This window comes from Piliocolobus tephrosceles, chromosome X, assembly GCF_002776525.5.
Source record: "Piliocolobus tephrosceles isolate RC106 chromosome X, ASM277652v3, whole genome shotgun sequence".
NCBI lineage: Eukaryota > Metazoa > Chordata > Mammalia > Primates > Cercopithecidae > Piliocolobus > Piliocolobus tephrosceles.
In genome coordinates this window covers 82,917,352-82,940,410 of record NC_045455.1, presented here as the reverse complement: position 1 = coordinate 82,940,410, position 23,059 = coordinate 82,917,352, and the positions used below count along the sequence as shown (strand labels likewise).

General features: G+C 41.6%; 1 protein-coding gene across 3 annotated transcripts in view; it reads right to left on the bottom strand.

Moving 5' to 3' along the window:
- The window catches only part of STARD13 (StAR related lipid transfer domain containing 13), a 551,493-nt gene that overhangs the window by 104,946 nt on the left and 423,488 nt on the right, over positions 1-23,059 (bottom strand). Inside the window, exon 1 of one of the 3 annotated variants that reach the window (XM_023208809.3) lies at positions 2,088-2,293. The exons of the other annotated variants lie outside the window; for them this stretch is intronic. The gene's annotated coding sequence lies outside the window, so the exon portion shown is untranslated. Of the gene's footprint in view, positions 1-2,087; positions 2,294-23,059 lie in introns of those variants that run through there. 3 annotated transcript variants of the gene reach the window in all.

Here is a 23,059-nt window from a genome sequence, read left to right as displayed (position 1 = left end):
CCAATAAACAAAAGCACTACTACATAAGATTATAGAATTTTGTTTTTAATTTTGTTTTAACTTTAAAAGGCTAAAGTTTTTAGTTTTTTCAGTGTAACGTAGAAATTCTGTCTAAGAGAGTGGAGGCAATTTCATTAATGGCATACGTACCAAAAGCTAATAGCACAAGATGCATTATAAATGTCTTACTGACATTTGAAATATCTCTGGGAGACAAAAAAGGCTATGATTATTCACTATATTTGTAAGCAGTGAAATGGATTTATCAAAAGGTTAATTATCTTCCTCAAGGTCACAAAATGAGGCAGCATAAGGGGAGCGTCTGAAATCCAAGGCTTCTGACCGTTACCTTGGTCCTTGAAATCAATTAAAAATGCCTCCATAAGGTCTGACGTGGGTACTGTCAGAGGCTGGCAAAATTCTTTTACACGTTAGAAAAACAGGTCCGGATGTGACCTTGTCACATGTCAGCATGTGTCAGCACATGTGAGTTTAGCTCATGCAGAACATACTGGTTGGCATGGATGATTCCTTCACAGGCAGATACGAATCCACACATCAACAGCAGTATGTCCCAGTACTGCACAAAGAGTATCAGGCACACATCTCCAAATGACTACATAGGTTGCACGGAGTGTACAAAGAACTCTGTCTACTGATATTACCTTCCTCTCATTTTTCACATTCAGACTGTAGGAAACACGCTAAGCTAATGAAAAGACAGTACGACAAAACCCTCAACTTTCAGTTTCTGATTTCCCCAATAAGAAAAGACATAAATGTGGCATTTCTTATGAGACGCGTGGAAAGAACCCCATAGAAACCATATGGTTGTCAGTAACGGCATAATCTCATTCAAAGGTGCTAAGAACACTAATGAGACCGGGATGTAAGGAAAAGCAGAAATAGATCAATATTTCTCTCCCATTTTTAGTTGTCCTCACCATTAGTCTCTGCACCAGCTCTATGTAAATGAAATCAATCAGCAAGAATTTCTGTAAAATGCATAAAACAGTTGTCCTCTAGGCTCTACCGGAAGATAAATGATTCCAGACGTTGGCCTGTGGCCATTTTCCCACACATGCTCCAGAGCTCTGACATCCATATTGGGCCATAACACTGAGTGGTTTCTACTTTGGCGAGTTTACAGCCAGCGCTTCCACTTCTGGTTTGGACTAGACAGCCTGCTAACGCAGATGCAAAATAAATCCCTTTCCGCCTGTGTAAATTGTAAGAGAACTGACTTTTTCCAATAAAGGAGCTCCTGTGAGCCTCCTGAAAACTTTCTGCTATCGCTCGTAGAATCTGATTCTCAATCACTGCTTTAGATCCCCTTGGAATTAGACAAATCCTGGTCTAATAAAACATGCGACATATGACATCAAATGCAAACCACTTAGATGTAACATACAATTATGAACAGCCCAAGTCCAACTTTGAAAACGAAGCCGTTGGAAAATGTATTAAACATAAATAGCAGGATTGTTTCATATGGTAGCTTATGTTCTGAAAGAGGGGAACAGACTTTTTGAGAAAGATAAACTACAGGAGATCCAGAAGCAGCTTCCTTTAAAAATGATGTCAACACCAATAACATTATTTGGAAGGCTCGTAGGAAGTCCAGGTCATATTCATAGCTATTTAAGTAACGTAGCCCATGGAATTAAGCATCCTAATACAAAGTATTTACTGCCAACCTCGCCAATCTGAAAGGTGGGTCACTTTCTTAATAAACTGCCTTTGAGGAAAGATACAAATAATTTTGCCCATTGTTATAGAGAGAGAAGGAAGGAAGGAAGGAAGGCCTTATCTATATCTGTAGTCTGAGATAAAACAATTCTCTCTGAGATTAAATAAACGTAAAATAAATCTAACTGTAATTTGCAAATGTTTCTAGAGTGAGTAGCCAAAATGACAGTCACTGCTTTTTAATTTTAAATCAAGTTCTTGTTAAGAAAATGTTGTAAATATCAAGTCCACTACAAAGAAAACTTTTTATATCAATGACAAAACTCACAGTCTACACAGGAAGTAACTGTTGTCTTTCCCACCACCACGACCTCTTTTTCTATGGAACACAAACTTACTTTGTTTAAAATTGTCCTTAGGCTCTGCTGTACCTTTCAAACAAAACCCCTCTCTTCTTCAATTCATTTTCAGCTTTCTTGAAAACTGCTCCTCAGAAACTGACAGATGGTGCATCTGTCAGCGAATGTTTTCTCTTCGTTATCTCTGCCAGCTAATATTTCCTCTGAGCTTGGCTGTTGTCTGTGAGACTGGTCCACATCATTCTAGCCTGATCAATGGTGTGCCTGGTTTGAAGTTGGTTTTGGCCCCGCCTCCAGCTCTAAGAGAAAAAAATGAAAACTCACAGCTGGATTTCCTATAAATCCTCTTTTTAAAACTGGCTCTGCCGCTCTGGCACATACCAGAGGAAACGCTGCCAGTCTATCACAAACCAAGGGGGGTGCTCCTTCTCCTAGGCACCCCCACCGCTAGTGTCAGGTGCCTTCCTTATATAACACATCCCATTTTAAGTTAGCCTAAAACTTCACAGGAAGGGAGCAAGTGTTTTAAACTAAGCTTAGGTTTTTCCATGCCTAATAAGACTCGAAAGAAGATGCCCATGACTGAAACACACACACACACACACACACACACACACACACACACACACCCGTGACTAAATAATTTTTAATCTGTTAAAATTGTGCAAACCAATTCCAAGAAGAAAACGGAAAAGGAGAAAATGCCAAAATAGAACATAACGAAATTAGCACACATTTAATTTTGTAGCCTTAAAAAACTCAGGTCATCCTTCACATTCGGATGACATTACGGATGACATTACACCCTCAGCTGGCAACAGGATTTGCTGGTATTTACATTGCCAATGAACTTGGTGAATCAGGAGAATGCATGGGATGCATTTCAGGTTCCAGATGAGAGGCAATTGCTTCTCTGGGTTAACTGCTACCAAGTGGGGTTGAACAGGTGACTGTGGAAAAATCAGTCTGCTCTGTAAGTGAACACGACAAACAATGCCCTGTAGGCTTTCGTATTCTGCATGCTCTGTGGTAATCCCACCTTATCAGTGAGTGGACGCCACACGTTTACTATGAATAGAGAAAGTGAGTGTTCCTAAATTAAGGCTAAATATTGGAATACTGTACTAGGATTCAGAGTCAGAGGATCTGGATTCGAGTCTCAGTTTTATTTCTCGACAGTGTCCACGAACATGAAAGGCACAGAGTATGCTCTGGAGACCTCACAGATGACAGCAGATCAAATGAAGATGATAAAGAACTTTGTTGTTATTATGCAACATTTGCATTGTTCTTTTCAACAACAGAGAGAATATTAAATAAACATATATGTTTAATCTGGCAGAGGATGATAGCAAACTACCACTGCCTGCGATAAGGACAGCCAAAGATAAAAGGATTCCAGGAATAAGGTGCAGAGTATACAGTGCATGCTGAGGATAACAGTCACTCAGATTTTAAATGTTCGAGCTCCACAGTCAGGGAGAATACAAAGTAAGCATAGGGCAGAGTGGGGCTGAGTAGTAAAAATTTGATACCTTAGTTCTCCTTCCACTCTCACGCAATAGAACCCTAGAATTAGCATCTGCCATTAGTCAGCGAGCTCCTTATAGGCAAGAACACACAATTGGTGTCTGTCAAATAAGAGAATGAATGAGACCTTGAACTAGATAAGAGGTACTCACTCTAAGAGATGGAATATAGAGTATTGTGAGAAGCCTGAGTTTGAAGTTGTAAAATCAGATACTTCAAGGTTGAGTGTGCCTGCGTGTCTCAACCTTGTAGGGATTTGTAGGGAGAGAGGCTTTCTGAGTCACTGAAAAGTAACATGAGAGATTTTGTTCAGGGTCCTCTGATTTCATCCAGTTTTCTGCACTCAACCCCCAATTCCACCCCTTTCCCACTTCCTCCATGAGAACGTCATTCTGTGACAATTAACTTGAGTCAAGAACCAGGATGTTTGTAAACATCCCTTTAATGAAAGCACGTGGATTGGTAGGGTAAATTCTTCCCACATGGTGTTGCAAGTCCTTGCTTGCTGTAGCTGGTCAGAAGTCAGCTTTCCAATCCAGCAGGCCCTGCTCGATGCAGGCTGTGTGACAGGCATCTGTGACCCTGCATGCCCAGGAAAGGCAGATGATATGGGCTGCTCCTGCTCCTGCCCTTCCTGGAACCTCACTGCCAATGAGCTTGTGTGTTCTTGACTAAATATATTGGGAAATTCACTACTTTCATAATAGTTTCATGTGTGTGATCTCTTCTCCCCAAGTTAAAGGATTATGCCAATTTTGGGTAAGAGAATTTGTCAACTGCAAAGATCTTATCTAATAAATCCTTAAAAAAAAAAAAAAAACCGCCTAAAATGTGCAAGACATTCTGTGCTAGCCACTTCAGAGGATGCACGCTGCCAGCTGTCTCTGAGCAGGTGGTCTGCAAGGGTACATGATACGAAATTATAACCAAAAGCAGGATATGAGGACAGGGGGATGTGGAAGGAGTCTAGGTTGCGGAGTGGGAGTGGGAGAATCTAGAAAACAGGACGGGGTGGTAGCATGAGGGTACACAGGCAGAGACGAGGGAGGACCCTGGCGAGAGAAGGACACTTCCAAGTAGGGAGTGAGCTCTAAGGCACCCAAAGAAACAGGAGGCAAGGCAAGCTCGGCGACTCAGGAGCCTTCTGGTACTGCTGAAGCACAGGCAACACGTGGGGGAAATCAAGCAAATGAGTCACCAAAGATGGGGCGGGACCATATATGGGATGGCCTTGGATGCTGGGAGAGGGTATGGGGAGTTCATACCAGCTCAGGCAGCAATTGTGAACCCTTGGGAGTTTTAGAGCATACGTGTAACACAATCTGAGCAGTGAGATCTAGAAACCGTGTTAAGGATGGATTCTAAAGGGAAGCGTAGGCAGATGGCTCCACTCAAGAGGCTATGGCAATGATTTCAGCAAGAGGTCATGAAGGCTGAACTAGGAGGACAGGGTTAAAAACAGGAAGAGTGCTAGAGGCAACTAGAAAGACATGCCACTCGAGGGAGGTGTGTCTTAGGAAATCCCATCTTGCGGAATTTTTCCTGGAGATATTTGCAGACAGGTGTACACACATATTCAAGTTTTAATTTCAGCATTTGTCATTGTAAAAGACTGCAGATTACCTCAGTGCTCACCAATAGGGAACTGACAAATAAATTATGGTACAGCCACATAGTGAAATATTTTTGCAGCCATTTAAAATACATACACAGCTACAAGACAACTGTTGTAGCATGTTGGTGATAGGCACCAGATTGCTAGTGGTCAGGAAGCATGTCTAGAAGAGAATTTTTAGACAGGGATTCAATTTATGGCAAAGGAAGGAAAATATTGGGGAGTGGAATGAGCTTGGGTGGGGACCTCAGGACTTGTGTGGTACCCCCATATTGGCACCTGTGTTCTCCAGAACCAGGACAACCTAGAGCTGTGCAGTGTACAACCTACTCAAATGTATATGGTCTCTCTGGCCACAACCACTGACTCAAAGGTGCCAGAAATCTCCCTCATTCACCCTTGATCAATTTCATAATCAAAAGCCCAGAACCTGTGTGCCTGAGCCTATCAGCATTGGAAAGGAACAAACAGCAGCACTACCCATACTGGGGACCTAAAAATGCCTTTAAGAATTACAGCAGATGGCAAAGCAAAAAGCATGATGTCTGAGTCTTCACTCTCTCTCTTTTTTTTCCCCCAAATTCCAGGGCCTAAGAAGCCAATTAACCATTCCAAGTAACATCTAGGTGTAAGTGCAGTACAAGTTCATAAACTGAGCACAGCAACAATCATTAGGACAGATCTGCTGGTCCTCAGTCATGCCATCCTTCAGTGAGGGACCGATATTTCAATCGTCATTCCCTTTCTTTTCAATGACAGGACATCTTAAATGACCATATACAGAGGCAGAGTACAAGACCGACCGCAGTGGCTCACGCCTGTACTCCCAGCACTTTGGGAACCTGAGGTGGGAGGATCACTTGAGCCCAGGAGTTCAAGAGCAGCCTAGGCAACACAGAGACACCCTGTCTCTACAAAAAAAATTAAAAATTAGCCAGGCGTGGCAGCATGCACCTGGAGTTTTAGCTATTGGGGAGGCTGAGGTGGGAGGATCACTTGAGCCCAGGAGGTGGAGGCTGCAGCGATGCAACTGCACTCCAGCCCAGTGATAGAGCAAGATCCTGTCGAAAAAACAAAAAACAAAAAACAAAAAACAAAAACAAAAACAAAACAACACAGAGTCCAGCTTCATGCACAGAGTAGGTGTGCAGCTTCAACAGCAAATGCCCACAGTGGTTTTTGAAGGGGCAAAGCAGGAAGGATCCTAGAGGCAATGAATATGGCTCCTTGGGGAGTTTGTTTTCTTTTTTGCAAACAGCCAGGTCTGACTATTAAACATCAGCTCTGCAGAGAGGAGAGCACACTGAGCACACTGAGGAAGCAGAACTTACTGCACATCAAGGGAGGAGGCCTTACAAAGTAACAGGTTGCAGACAATTTGCAAATTCCCGCAAGAGTAAATGAAGAACACAGTATTTCACAGCCAGTGAGGGCAGTATGACTTCATGGATGAGCGTGCTCCCTTTAGAGTCCAATAAAAAAACTGCACTTAATGTCCCAAATGCCTGAATTCTAATCTTGGCCCTGATGGTACAAGCTGTGTGAATATGAACAAGTTGCTTGCAGTCTCTCATTGTTGAACAGGTAATAAGGGTACACATCTTAGGATTGTTGTACAGATTTAGTGCATTAATGTAGGTAAAATGCTTGCCACAGAGCTTAGCATAAGCATTCAATACATGCTATCATTCCTTAGCTGGAATGGAATAAAATACAGGTGATTTAAAATATAGGTGATTATGACTACACTTAAAAGATTGACTTTGATTAACCACAAATCAAGAAATTGAGAATTTTCTGTAAGAACTGCTAATTGTATTAATGCCTGCAATTTGAAATACTTGAGCAAATAGGGTGCAGTATCGTGTGTGTTATTTAACACTTAGGTTAAACTATCCCGCAGATGCTGCTAGCATCTAATCAACCATTCAAAATCTGGGAGACCAACAGTGTAGCTGGCATTCTAAAGAGAGCACCTCCACATCAGAATCGGCTGTTTCAAGTCCTGTTGTTACCATTTCTCCACCAACAACCTCCAGTTAGCATTTGGAATGTCAGAAATGGGTTTCAATTGGTGGGAATTGTGACCGTTGACTAGTGTGCTTGGTGGAATTAAGGTATTTGAGAAATATGGGCTGGCTAAAAGTATTTCAGTGTAAAAATCCAGGAAAACTTTTACCTGTTTCTCTGGTGATAACGCCCTAGTCTAAATCCCTAAGTGACCCCACGTCCAGCCACAAGCTCTGGAGGGCTCTGTTTGCCCCATGCTGCCTGCAGGGGCAACAGAATCTGCCTTTCCAATCCCGATGTTTGCCTCAAGCCTCAGGTGAACCTTTCAAGTAAGATACGACTCTGGCTGAAGCATCTGAAAGGAAAGTGAAGAGCTAAGACTTCCTCAAGACCACACACACACACACACACACACACACACACACACACAGAGAGTCACCTCTCTCTATCCATGGGTTCCAAATCTGTAGATTCAACCGTGAGTTGAAAATATGTATTTCAACATGTTTGCTTGTTAAACGACATTTGGAGATCAGACAGAATTTGAGCCTATATTTGGTAATCAATATGATTTTATTGTGAGGTTTTGCTTATCTTCTTTTGCCTTAAAACTTTTTCTTTAGCTACCATTATCTGCCAAAAAGAAACTAAGAGTAGTGCATGGCTAATTTGATCCCTTTAGTTCACTAATAAAGACAACATGGGGCATGGAACCCAGAGGACATTTAAGAAAATCAGTTAAGACTTCCAAAGTTTGTTTACCCAGAACGAGTATGTTTCTTTTGGTCATATATTTTGGTTTAGATCTTGAATACTAAGAAATTCACCAATTTCTTGAAATAAAGGAAAGAGAAAATAAAAACCCACTGGAAATGTACTATACATTATTTGCATTATGCTATGAATATCATTATAAATATGAAAATATAGTTATTATATAGGACACGATCATTCATTTTTAGTAAATTGCTTTTATCTTCACAAAGTGAAATCAAGTGAAATCAAGAGAAATCAAAGGATATCTAACATACTCTAGTAGCTAATAAAAAAGTCTTTAATACAGTATTTAAAAAAATATTTTAAAATAAAATATTACATAAAACATGAAAGATATTAAAATAAAAATATTATTTAAAATATCTTCTTCAAATATTTTAATGATATCAAATAATGCTCATTGAAAATATTTAAACAATGCAGAAGCACAGCCTAAAAAAGTAAAAGCCCATTTTTATTCCCAACTTCTAATTTCACTTGCCTCCTTGGAAGTAGTCACTATTAACAATTTGGTGTGTATCCTTTGTATCCTTCCAAACTTGTTATGCATATAGAACACACTTGTTATATGTGGGGGTTCTGATATCGGTGATATCAGACACCAAGGGGGATTGGTTTCACGATCCCCACTGATACCAAAATCCACAGATTCTCAAGTCCCTGATACAAAGTGGGATAGTACTTGCATTTAACCTACATACATCCTCCTGTATACCTTAAAGCATCACTAAATTACTTATAATACCTAGCACAACACGTAAATGCTATGTACCCAGCTGTTCTACTGTGTATTGCTGAGGGAATGATGACAAGGAAAAAAGTCTGTACATGTTCAATATAGATGCAATTTTTAAAATACATATTTTCAATTCACGGTTGAATCTACAGATTTGGAACCCATGGATAGAGAGAGCTGACTCTGTGTGTGTGTGTGTGTGTACCACATATTCATACACATATCTTATATATGTAAAAGATACACATATGTCTATATATACTTGTACACATATATCCATGTTATACACCCATAAGAATTGTTTTTCACTGAAACAGAATCATAATATATGTATTATTCTCAGACTTACTCTGTTCATTGAACAATATGTCTTGGAGATTTTCAAATAAACAAAAAAGAGAGCTAACAACAGATTAGCTCAGTGGAACCCCAGTGACTACTGTAGTCAAAAGTGTGGTTTCAGGGGACCAGACCAAGGAACCAGCACCACTCCAGAATAGTGTCAGAAGCATGCCTTTTTGGGTGGCTGTCCCCCTGTCCCCCTGAAGCTCACAGATTTGTCCCTCTGTACCTCTCTAGTAGCTTTACATCCCAAGCAGTGTGGTAGAAAAGATGGGTGAGTGAACCCACACAAACTCATAAATGAAAACATTTATTAAGTAGAATTTAAGTCTCTTACTTCGTGACCAACTGTTCCTTTAGCATGTGCACAGGTATCTAGAGCATGCCTGCCTTGTTTTCTACTCCCATTTTAAGCAGAAAATAACGCCGCTTTCTACTGTTGAATTATTCTTATTTATAGCAATAGAAACGTCAACCTTTCAGATTTGGACACTGAGTCACTTGGGCACACAGGCACCTAGAGCCTACATGAGCAGCAACATGTATTAATCCTCAGGGGTCCTGCAGGCAGGTGTGGGCAGATGCAGATGTGCATGAGGAGGGCTCTGGGACTTTCCATTCTCTAGGGTCATGGAGCCTATTTTCAAGTCGCAACTTGCAGTTCTTAGGTTCTCAGGCTACTACATATGCCTCCAACTCAATTTCACTTGCAAGCATTTCAGGTAATGTGGAGAACCAAACAAACTCATGTTTACAGTGTGTTTGAAAAACAATCTCTTCACAAATCCCTTTCCAGAATTTTACATTCCAAAACAGGTATGACAATCTGTCCTCTAATTTCTGCTATTATTAAATTGCCTTTCTTTTTCTGAGAAAAAAGTTACCTTTCCTTATAAAATGACACATTTTCACCTTTTTGTTTGCAAGTATTGATTAAAAAGGAAAGTTCTGTCAAATCATCATGTTTTTAGATCAAGGCAATGGGCTTGCTAGTTGAGTTACTGACCCTGATTTTTTGAACTTCCTTTATCCAAAAAGATTCCATAAGAAAAATCAGACAGCACATCTGTGACATGAGGGCTCTGACAATGAACTGTAAGACTAATGCCAGCCACTATTCACAATAGCAAAGACTTGGAATCAACCCAAATGTCCATCAGTGACAGACTGGATTAAGAAAATGTGGCACATATACACCATGGGATACTATGCAGCCATAAAAAAGGATGAGTTTGCATCCTTTGTAGGGACATGGATGCAGCTGGAAACCATCATTCTTAGCAAACTATCACAAGAAGAGAAAACCAAACACCGCATGTTCTCACTCATAGGTGGGAACTGAACAATGAGCTCACTTGGACTCGGGAAGGGGAACATCACACAATGGGGCCTATCATGGGGAGGGGGGAGGGGGGAGGGATTGCATTGGGGAGTTATACCTGATATAAATGATGAATTGATGGGTGCTGACGAGTTGATGGGTGCAGCACACCAACATGGCACATATATACATATGTAACAAACCTGCACGTTATGCACATGTACCCTAGAACTTAAAGTATAATAAAAAAAAAAAAAAAAGAGTAATGCCAGCTGGGTACATAAAATTCCAATGCTAAGAATTTCATTCCCCATCAGGTACAGTTTGAAAATGTCAGCAATGCCTTATCTCTGTGGACATTTCACTGCACATACAGGATTCCTATTTCAATATTTGTAAAATTCTAAGAGTTATACACTCTGGCTTATATTACCCAAAAGGACAGGGAGAGAAATGGGGGAGAAAAATATATCTTGTCGGGAAAGAGTCAACCATGCACTGGGGAGTCGTATTGAAAACAGAGAAAACAAAATCATGTGGTACAAAATTAACTATGTTCACAAGAGAGGCTCAGAAGGACATAAGGGATAAACAAAATCTCCATCACATCAGCATCTTGCCTACAAGTCTGATGTTCCAGAGAGTCTGCTCTTTGTTTCTGTTGCCAAGGAATGGAACTTGCTCTGGCTCTCTCGAGGTAGAGAAAGTATGTGAAGTTCTGGCATTCACCAGCCGCAGACCAGGGAAAGTCAACAGTGAGGCAGAAAGCATAAACTACCTGCTGGGGCAAGCCAATTTCATGCATTGTGCTCATGGCAAGACGACAAGATTGGATTTGCCTCTTGCAACTGGCACTGCTGTTCTTCAGGATTGATTACCCTAATTCTGTGCTTATCTTGTTCTTTCACCCCAACTGTCTACTAACCCTTGACCTGTATATCAAACCCTGTACTTTAAATTTTCAATGGTGGTATCTTTAATCCTGGGCAGAGAAATCCAGAAATCCTTGGTATAACACTTAGCACAGGGCCTGCTTTAATTAAGATGTTAATGGGCATCAAAAAGGAAGCTGCAGTTTGGTAAGCACAAAGCCCCAGGTCACGTGGCAAGCCAGGCTGATCGCTTTCTAAGCTGGATTTCTTACACTGTTTTGAAGATTAGTTCACCTCCCCCGGCCTCACCCAAATCGTATATACACCAGAGTTTTCACTTTCATTCGGGGTTAGCACCACAAACGCCTGTGCGATGAAATATTTTAAAAATCTAGCATCTCTTTTAAAGTTCACTTTGGAATTTAAGGAGAAAGCAGACTTAAAGAGGATTCTGAAAGTGTAACGAACGTCATCTCTTTAAACCTCACAAACAAAAAGCACATTCTTCATTTTTTGGTTTTATATCCGACTGCTTTCTACCAATAACTTTAATTGATTGGGTTGAAATAAACTTAAAAACCAAACTTGGAGGCATACTTATCTAAAAGGTCTAGGAATCCTAAGCTCCTGAGACAGACTTCTCATCTTGCTGCAACGCGTGGGTGGCCGCAACATTCCTGGCAGCTATAAGGCATTTGCTAACGTATTTGACTTTTAAAGTTGTTAATCACACTTATCAACACAGGCAAGCAGCACTGGCCACAAAAGATTAGTTGCTCTACTATAATGCTCCCAGTAATCCAAAGGCAGGAACATCCACGCCGAGTGATAAGTGCATCTGCCAGCTCCACAGCCCTTCAGTGACTTCAGAACTTATTAAAGACCTTAGCTTTTACTAAATCCCAGATTTTCTTTTCCATCATCTTACACACTCACACACACACAGATACACACACACATGCGCGCGCACACACACACACACACACACACTCCCTGTAATGGTAGCTAAAACCAAATATTCCCAGTGCTGTGCAGTGTATGAGTTTTTAAAACAACCAGGATGTGCTTCAAAACACCACAGACATTCTGAGTTTCAAGGGGGCCATCAATGACAAGAGATTCAGATGCTACTGATCTCCTTCCACAGGTGCTCCTACAAAAAAATGTGTACAAACAGCAGGAAAGGATTTGGTTTCCAGGGAAACAGAACCTTGTTTAAGTCCTTTGGAAGCATTAGGTTCTACTGTCGTTTTTCCCCTCAGACACACAGACTGTTGCTCCTTGCAAAAGAATTTATTTAGAGAACAAGAAAATGCTTTGCCCAGCTTAGAGGTAAGTGCATCAGAAAATTCAGGAATAGAATAAGTATTGCGGGGTGGGGGGAGATGAGCACCTCTCACTGAGCCTGCTCGTCTCTGACTGGTGGGATCTTGCTTTCACATAAGGATTTTTCCTTAAAAGACCTGAGGTTTCATCTGCAGACATGTTTCTGCCTTGTTGGAGTCATGCTGAAGTCACCATGCTTACAGCTTGGGCTCTGCTCTGCCCAGCTGGTCTTAACCCCACAAAGCTAACAAGTGCTTTACTTCTACAAAACAAAGCAAAAACAGTGAAGATCTATCTCCTACTTCAACCTCTGGCAACTCTCCAAACAGCATCCCCTCATAACCTATGAGCATTCTTTCACTTTGTAATATAGCAAATGACTTATTTTTTATGCTAAAAACTTTTTTACTCTGTTCTTTTGATTTATGATGTAGTTCAGAGTTTGGATCCAGGATGCTTGGACATAATAATGCTCATCACATTTAAGGTCACTCCTATCACCTGGAGATGTGGCTGCCTCATGGCTTAAATGTGATTTAAGTTACTGGGGTGGGGACTAGAACAAGCAGAGAAATCTCATTTTCTAGGTATCTTAAAAGGAAGGCAGAGTATCATTTCCCTAAAGTATTTGAGTACAGGCCATTCTAAAACCATAGCTAGAACAGGAAGGTTTTGTGATAAAAAACATGGTTGGTATCAGAGTGGAAGAAAATCTTCAAAATCTATACATCTGACAAAGGGCTAATATCCAGAATCTACAAGAAATTCAAACAAATTAGCAAGAAAAAATAAACAATCCCACCAAAAAGTGGCCTATAGACATGAATAGACAATTCTCAAAAGAAGATACACAAATGGCCAACAAAGATATAAAAAAGTGCTCAACATCACTAGTGATCGGGGAATGCAAATCAAAACCACAACGTGATTCCACCTTACTCTTGCAGGAATAGCCAAATTAAAAAAAAAAAAAAAAAAATAGATGTTGGAGTGGATGTGATGAAAAGGGAATACTTCTACACTACTGGTGGGAATGTAAACTAGTACAACCACTATGGAAAACAGTGTGGAGAGTCCCTAAAGAACTAAAGTAGAACCACCATTTGATCTAGCTATCCCACTACTGGGTATCTACCCAGAGGAAAAGAAGTTGTTATATGAAAAAGATACTTGCATGCATGTTTATAGCAGCATAATTCACAATTGCAAAAAAGTGGAACCAGCCCAAATGCCCATCAATCAATGAGTGGATAAAGAAACTGTGATATATATATATATATATATAATATACTCGTCTCTCTCTATATATATATACTCATCCATAAAAGGAATGAATTAATGGCATTCACAGCAACCTGGGTGGTACTGGAGACTATTATTCTAAGTGAATAACTCAGGAACGGAAAACCAAACATCATATATTCTTACTTATAAGTGGGAGCTAAGCTATGAGGATGCAAAGGCATAAGAATGACACAGTGGACTTTGGGGACTCAGGGGAAAAGGGTGGGAAGGAGGCAAGGAATAAAAGACTGCAAACTGGGTTTAGTGTATACTGCTAGGGTGATGGGTGCACCAAAATCTGCCAAATCACCACTAAAGAACTTACTCATGTAACCAAACACTGCCTGTTCTCCAAAAACCTATGGCAATAAAAAATTTAAATAAATATATGGTTGGTAGTATTTGACCATATGTATAGGAGAGGCACCTGACCAGCGTAACTGAAGCATGTCCTGAGAATGACCCTATGGTCTAAGAAGAATGTGTGTTTGGTGTCCCAAGCTAAGGAATTCAAGAGTGGCCAACCTGGAATTTCACTTCTTATCCATGAGGGTCATTCAAATCCCTGGCCCATCCCTTGAAACACAGGCCATACAGGGAATCAAGGCCCTCGGTTTTGGGTTAAATGGAGGTTGCTTAGGTGGAGGGTGCTAAGTAAAAATGCTATGTAAACTGCATGCTTTTTATACACAGTAGTGGTCTTCCTGTGTAGTCTGCTATCACTGGACTGCCCCAGATGTAAGTCCCCCCAGTAAACCCTATGTCTCACTGGCTGGCTCCAGGTCTCTTCTTTGGCCTCTGGACATGGTACCATCCCTACTGGAGTCAATAGGGGTCTGGCATGACACCATATGACACCTCTCAGAGCCCACAAGACATGAAATTTGAAAGACATTTCTACTCTTTCAGCTCATTGTTTTTGATGGCATGTGCCAACTAAGTACTGACATGTCACTTGGGGAGGAGTGAGGAGGCTGCTGCACCCTTGTGACTCCATGGTGTGAGCACTTCCTGCCTCCTGCCTCTCACCTCCACTGCTTGGCCTCTTCAAAACCCTCTCTATCAAACCTGCTTCTATCAAATATGCCTCTTGTCAGGCTGAGCGATGTCAGACTGCGAGCATTCATTTTATGGGCGAGAAGCCAGAGTGGCTGCCGCGATGTATGACTGCACGTGTGGTGCAAGCACATAGAGGAAGGGGGCCTCAGATCCTCTCAGGTCAAGGAGGACCGTGCGGCCTGGCCTTCTCCACTTAGTGCTGCATGAACTCACTGGGCTGGCATCAGAAAGTCCCTGCAAAACAAGAAGATTCCAGATAAAACCTCCAAGAGAGTGAGGGAGGAGAGTGATGCCCCTTCCGGGAAGAATGCACCAAGCCGAAATAAACTCCTGCATGAAAAATATTTTAAAAGTTAAGCTTACATTTGTTTTTAAATGCAGCTTTACTGAAAAAATTACAAGCCCAGGGTCTCTGCTGGGGCAAGGATAAACAAAGCACAGTTCTTTCCAACAGGAAGCCCTCAGTCTAGCAGGACAGGTAAATCAGGCAAGTGATTTATTTTAAAAGAGAAAGACAAGGGAAATTAATATTTACTGAGTGTCTACTTAATGGCAAAGCTTGGAGCAGACTATATTGCACACACACACACACACACACACACAAATTCACACACATCTCATTTTATTCCACTTTACAGAGGAGGAAACTAAAGCTCATAGATTTCAGTGGTGTCAAAAGCTACACAGAAGTAGCCGACTTTTTACTGTATGGCAGACATACCTGACAGCAACAGCTTAACTGGAGCAACACCCTGAGAATTACCCTATGGTCTAAGAGGAATGTGTGTTCAGAGTTCTAAGCTAAGGAATCCAGGAGTGGCCAACCAGAAGTTCATTCTTTCTCTATGAGGAACATCTGAGCCCATGGCCTGTCCCAGGGAATGTGGGCTGTCCTGGGGAGTCAGGCCCTTTGTTTTGGGTTAAGTGAAGGTTTCCAGGTGAAGGGTAAGTGAAAATGCTACATAAACTGCATGTTTTCTGAAGATGGTCTCAGTTCTCCTGTCCAGCCTGCTACCACTGGAACGCTCTGTATGTAAGTTCCCCTCAATAAACCCTATGTCTCATTTGCTGTCTCTCCTTCAGCCTCTTGAACCTGGTGCCATCTCTACAGAAGTGAATAGGGGTATGGTACGACAGTATTCAAATCTAGTTCTCACTCCAAAGCATGTAATTCCAAAGCCCACACTATTCCTACATCATAATGCCTGTTTCTCTTCATTTGTCTGACTCATAGGAACCTGTTCAACCTCTTTGTTAAATAAAACATGATACGAAATGCTGCCATACCTTAACACAGCAGGAGGACTATATAAACTCAAGATGGCATTATTGTAACATATCTTTCATTCAGTTGTCTGTGAAGAACAGAAAGTAGTTTATATATTCGTGAAACTCAGCATTAAGATTTTGATATTAAAAAGACAGGGAAGGACACCTTGTGATAAATAGGAATTAGGTCACATTGTTCTATGCTTGGTTATGCTGAACAACATGTCGCTGAAAAAAACCGAGAATACCTGTAATATTATTTCTTCTAAAGGAGAACCTACAGCTAAACCTAGAACTTGGATGACTCTACAAATAAGGGCCCTGGAAATCTACAGGGTATCTTCTCTTATTAATTTTAAAAATGTAACAATCGTGTTTACTATATCTATTGTGAAATACAATTACAGAGTACCATGTAAGATGCTAAGGGGTGGATAAATCTCAGAATAAATAAATAAAAGTAACTTTCCATGGAGTGAGGGAGATGGTCACCATGCAGTATGCCACAGTTCCAGGGCATGACTGCAGAGTAGGGAAAAGTACTGCAAAGACACCAGTCTTTCTTTGATGTGTGTTCCCTTCTTCCCTTTGAGTTGGGTTCCTGCTGATCCCGAGGGAACCCCTCTTCCTGCTCCTCTGCTTGGCCATCTCAACTCCTCCTTAGAGCTCCAGCTGACTCTCATCCTGCTCCCCAATGCAGGACATGATTTGTGGATTCCAGTGCAAAATGAAACAAGCATAAAAATAGATCAGGTGCAGTGGCTTACACCTGTCATCTAACACTTTGGGATGCAGAGGCGGGAGGATCACTTGAGGCCAGGAGTTTGAGTCCAGCACGGACAACAGAGCAAGGCCCCTGGGCATGGTGGTGCATGCCTGTAGTCCTAGCTACTTGGGAGGCCGAGGCGGGAGGATCTTGAGCCCAGGAGTCTGAGGTTGCAGTGAGCTATGATCATGCCACTGTACTCCACCATGGGTAACAAAGCAAGATCCTGTCTCTAAAAACAAACAAACAACAACAAAAAAAAAAAAAAAAAAAGAAAGAAGAAAAGAGAAGAAAAGTATAAAAACAGACAACTGCAGCTTCCAGACTGAAATACTGATGGGCAGAGGAACTGCTTTTCCATGATATTCCCAAAGCACCTTATCAACAAGTTACAATCAGATGCCACTTCCTGCTTTAATTTTTTTCTTCCAAAGCACATTTCACCTTCACACTGGTTGCTCACTTTTTGGCTTTAATGCCTGTCTTTTCCCGGATTAAAAACTTGATGAGGCAGGGATGTTTTTCTGTTTTGAACATTGATATATCTTCAGTGGCTAGAACACTGCTGACACAAAATAGGCATTCAAATGTAAAACACCTGAATCATACAACTGGCGAACACACGTGAAAACTAGCCGATGCAGCAAACTGAATGGCTAGCAAACTTTACAAAATAATAAGTGAACGAATTTCCTCAGGGTCTTGAAACACATTTATCTGAAATTCATGGAATAAAACTCTAATTATTTATTATTCTAGATTTTAGAGAATAAGTATCAGCTAGTTGTAGACAATGAATATTAGCTATAAGGGTAAAGATGATCCCTTATAAAAATGACTGCATTTAGGCCAGGCATGGTGGCTCACGCCTATAATCCCAGCACTTTGGGAGGCCAAGGCAGGCGGATCACGAGGTCAGGAGTTCGAGATCAGCCTAGCCAACATAGTGAAACCTCATCTCTACTAAAAATACAAAAAATTAGCTAGGTGTGGTGGTGGGCGCCTCTAGTCCCAGCTACTTGGGAGGCTGAGGCAGAAGAATTGCTTGAACCCAGGAGGCGGAGGTTGCAGTGAGTCGAGATTGTGTCACTGCACTCCAGCCTGGGCGACAGAGCAAGGTTCCATCTCAAATAATAATAATAATAATAATAATAATAATAATAATAATAATAATAATAATAAATAAGACTGCATTTAATATTTTTTATCTCTAGAAAACAGATGACTCAAAGTCATCCAGGTTCTGATTCTAATGGATTACACTATGTCATTAATTGTTCCTACAATTAAGAACAACAAAAGAATAGCATTTTCATATGAACAGAAAATGTTCGCCTTCTATAAAATGAATAAAGGGATACAAAGTTATAGAGAACTGCAAGAACAGGTAAGAGATTTATTGAAATCCTTGGAGCAGTTAGAGGAGTTCACAATAGTCGTCACATTCATTACAATAGTTAACTTTCCCCCATATTCATATAGATAAGCCCTGGAACAGTATTCAATAGTAGATGGACTACTGACATGAAAACACTTGTCATCAACTCAAAAAAAAAATTGTGCTGAAATAAACCTAACAAAAATTTTACCAAGTTAATAATTTTTAAGTGTACATTTCAGTAGCATTAAGTATATTCACTTCCTTATGCAACCAATCTCCAGAACTTTTTCATCTTGGAAAACTGAAACTCTGTATCCACTGAACAACGACTCTCCCTTTCCCCATTCGTCAGCCCCTGGCAACCGCTATTGGACTTGGTGTCTCCATGAATCTGACTTCTCCAGGTGCCTCATGTGTCTGTCCATTTCTGATTGGCTTATTTCAGTTAGTATAACGTCCTCAAGGTTCACTCATGTTGTAGCACGGTAAACATTTCCTTGCTTTTTAAGGCAGACTGATATCATCACAAACTTTTGCAGCTTTTGCGAACTGGAAACTGACAGTAGCACAAAGGCATCATTCTCTCTTCAACACGCATCCCCCTCTTCCCTCTGAGTTGGGTTCCTACTGATCATCTGAGTGGATCCCTCCTCCTGTTCCTCTGTTCAGCCAACTGAGCTCCCCCTTGGGTCTCCAGCTCACTCTCATCTCATTCCTCCATGCAGGACTGGCTATTGAACTTGTGGATTCCAGTGCAAAATGAAAACACAGGCCTCCTGCCAAAAAATTATTGATAACTTCTGTTTCAAAGAGATATTTGTACACTCGCATTCATAGCAGCATTATTCACAACACCCAAAAGGTAGAAGCAACCCAAGTACCCATCAGATGCATGGATTAAAAAATGTGGTATACATATACAATGAAATATGATTCAGCTTTAAGAAGCAAGGGCATGGCCGGGCGCGGTGGCTCACGCCTGTAATCCCAGCACTTTGGGAGGCCAAGACGGGCGGATCACGAGGTCAGGAGATTGAGATCACCCTGGCTAACATGGTGAAACCCCGTCTCTACTAAAAATACAAAAAATTAGCCGGACGTGGTGGCAGGTGCCTGTAGTCCCAGCTACTCTGGAGGCTGAGGCAGGAGAATGGCATGAATCTGGGAGGTGGAGCTTGCAGTGAGCCGAGATCGTGCCACTACACTCCAGCCTGGGTGACAGAGTGAGACTACGTCTCAAAAAAAAAAAAAAAAAAAAGAAAAGAAAAGAAAGCAAGGGCATTAGGCTGGGCACGGTGGCTCCTGCCTGTAATCCCAGCACTTTGGGAGGCCGAGGCAGGCAGATCACAAGGACAAGAGATCGAGACCATCCTGGCCAACATGGTGAAACCCGGTCTATACTAAAAGTACAAATATAAGGTGGGCATGATGGTGAGCACCTGTAGTCCTAGCTACTCAGGAGGCTGAGGCGGGAGAATCGCTCGAACCCAGGAGACAGAGGTTGCAGTGAGCCAAGATCACACCACTGCACTCCAGCCTGGCGACAGAGTAAGACTCCATCTCAAAAAACAAAAAACAAAAAACAAAAAAATAAAAGCAAGGGCATTCTGACCTATGCTATGAGTGAAGCTTGAGGACATTAGGCTAAGTGAAAAAAAGCCAGTCACAAAAAGACACACGCTGTATGAGGTACCTAGGGAAGTCAAACTCATTGAAACAGAAAGTCAGATGGTGGATGCCAGGTATTAGGGAATGGAGATTGGAGAGTTGTTGTTTAATGGGCACAGAGTTTCGGTTTTGCAAGATGGAAAAAGTTCTGGAGATTGATTGCAAAAGAATGTGAATAGAGTTAATACTATTGCACTGTACACTTAAAAATGATGGAGAGGGCAAACTTTATGTTATGTGTATTTTGCTACAATTTTATAAATTATTAATAATTTCAAGACAGCAACAGCAGAATATTAAACCAAGCTCTGGGGCCTTCTGAATTCCAGAACCTGTGCAATCTACATAAGCGTCCAATGTATAATATTAGTAGATAGAGAACATTTCCCAAAGCACCTTCTGTTGCCTTTTCCTACAACACACATCATGTCTACTTCTCCAGGGTTTCCATTTTTCTTTTTCTTCACAATTCTCTATGTTAGAGATGAAGAAGAAATAAGATACCTATATGTTCTATCCACATAATGTGTAAATGCAAGGTCCTAAAGATTCTCAGCTATTTGAAATGTTCAGCAACCAGCAAAATGTTCAAAATTCCTTTTTGTAACAAATAATGTCATAGAGAGACCAGAAGAAACATGTCCCCGTGACGAACTGCTGTAATTCTTATTTGTTCCCAGACTGACTTTTCCTATGACTGGATTAATTTCGTGTTGGATCACTGGCCTGTGAAGTGCTGATAAATTAAGTGATTGGTAAATACAATAACTTTCAAAGGAAAAGAGGGGTTAGGAATCCATTTGCTACTTCAGGATCACTGCAGAATTTCATTTCTGAAAACAGACCACCTATTAATTTAGTTAAGATCTGATAGTCAGCTGAAGAACTTTGGTGGAAGTCATCCAACTTGTCTTAGATTACCCAGCCTGTGCTGGCAGGTCTGAGAGTCTGGAGAAAGATGTAAACGAGTTATCTGAGGACAACAGCTCAGGCAATACACAGCTATAGAGACGTCCCACTTTCGTCCTTCAAGAATGATGTTTTTATACTACTATCATAAAACACAACTGAAAGCAACCTGGAGACATTTTAGCTCATGTGTAAGACACTTCTGGTTGTATAGGCGAAATACACTTAAAAAATATAATTATGGCCAGGCAAGGTGGCTCATGCCTGTAATCCCAGCACTTTGGGAGGCTGAGGTGGATGGATCACCTGAGGTCAGGAATTTAAGACCAGTCTGGCCAACGTGGTGAAACCCCATCTCTACTAAAAATACAAAAATTATCTGGGTGTGGTGGCGGGTGCCTGTAATCCCAGCTACTCGGGAGGCTGAGGCAGGACAATCGCTTGGACCTGGGAGGTGGAGGTTACAGTGAGTCGAGATAGTGCCACTGCACTCCAGCCCGGGCAAAAAGAGCGAAGCTTCATCTCAAATATATATATATATATATACAGACACACACATATATTTCTACGTATAGAAGTTAAAAGTGTGGGCTCTGGAGCCACACTGCCTTGTGTTCAAATCCTGCCTCTGCCACTTTTGTAAGTATGCCCTGAGCAATTTACTTAGTTTCTTGGTGCCTCAGTTTATACATTTATAAAATGAGAAGAATAACACCTATGTCATATGGTGGTTGCCAGAGCAAATGAGTTCACACATGTGAGCATTTAGAACACAACAGTGCCTGGTGCATATTAAACGGGCACTAAATGTTAACCATTATTCTCTCTAGCTTTAAGAATTCTCTAGATCACAGTTTTGCTGAGTGATGGACACAGCTGATTACAATAGGGGAGGACACCCAATCCAAGAGGCCCTAATATAGGCTTCACTGAGCCAATAGATTCCTACTCTGGGGAAACGGAATTGGCCGACTCAAAACAGTTTGAATCCCTGGTAGGGAGAAAAGAGAGCAGTTACACTTGATAATGTGCAGGGTGAGGAAGCAGCTTGACTAGATAAGAGTAATCCACAACGTGTACAGAGAAACAAAGGCAGAAAACACCATATAGCCATAGGTTGGAGATATTGCTCTCATCTTTTTAGGGTTTCATTTCAGTTGCCACAAATTCCAGCCGTATTTTCTTTCCTAGTCTTAGATTTGGGGAGTAGTCCTGTATCTTTACAGTAAACTCTGTATTGGTCAGGATAGGCTACGTTATGCTTCAGTAACAAATAGCTCCCAAGTCTCAGCAGCTTGACACAACACAAGGGTACTTATCACTCTTCGTGGCCACTAAGGGTTGGCAGTGGGGCTCAGCCCATCTTACTCCCTCAAGGACATAGGTTGATGGAGATTTCATCTCAACAGTCTTACCACAGTTACAGGAGGAACATGGCAGTCACACTCTGGCTTTTAAAGCTTCTACCTGGATGTGACTCATGTCACTTTTACTCACATTTCAGCAGCCAAAGCAAGTCACTTGACCATGCCTCTTATCAAAGAGGAAATATAATCTCACCACATGCCAAAAAGAGTTACATTAGAGGCAGTTCCAAGATGGCTAAATAGGAACAACTCCAGTCTACAGCTCCCAGAGTGAGTGACTCAGAAGACGGGTGATTTCTGCATTTCCAACTAACTGAGGTACCGGGTTCATCTCACTGGGGCTTGTCGGACAGTGGGTGCAGGGCAGGGGGTGCAGCACACTGACTGTGAGCTGAAGCAGGGCGAGGCATCGCCTCACCCAGGAAGCGCAAGGGGTCAGGGAATTCCCTTTCCTAGCCAAGCAAAGCAGTGACACATGGCACCTGGAACATCGGGTCACTCCCACCCTAATACTGCACTTTTCCAATGGTCTTAGCAAACGGCACACCAGGAAATTATGTCCCACGCCTGGCTCAGAGGGTACCACGCCAATGGAGCCTCGCTCATTGCTAGCACAGCAGTCTGAGATCGAACTGCAAGGCAGCGAGGCTGGGGTAGGGGCGCCCACCATTGCTGAGGCTTGTGTAGGTAAACAAAGCGGCCAGGAAGCTCAAACTGGGTGGAGTCCAACGCAGCTCAAGGAGGCCTAACTCTGTAGACTCCACCTCTGGGGGCAGGGC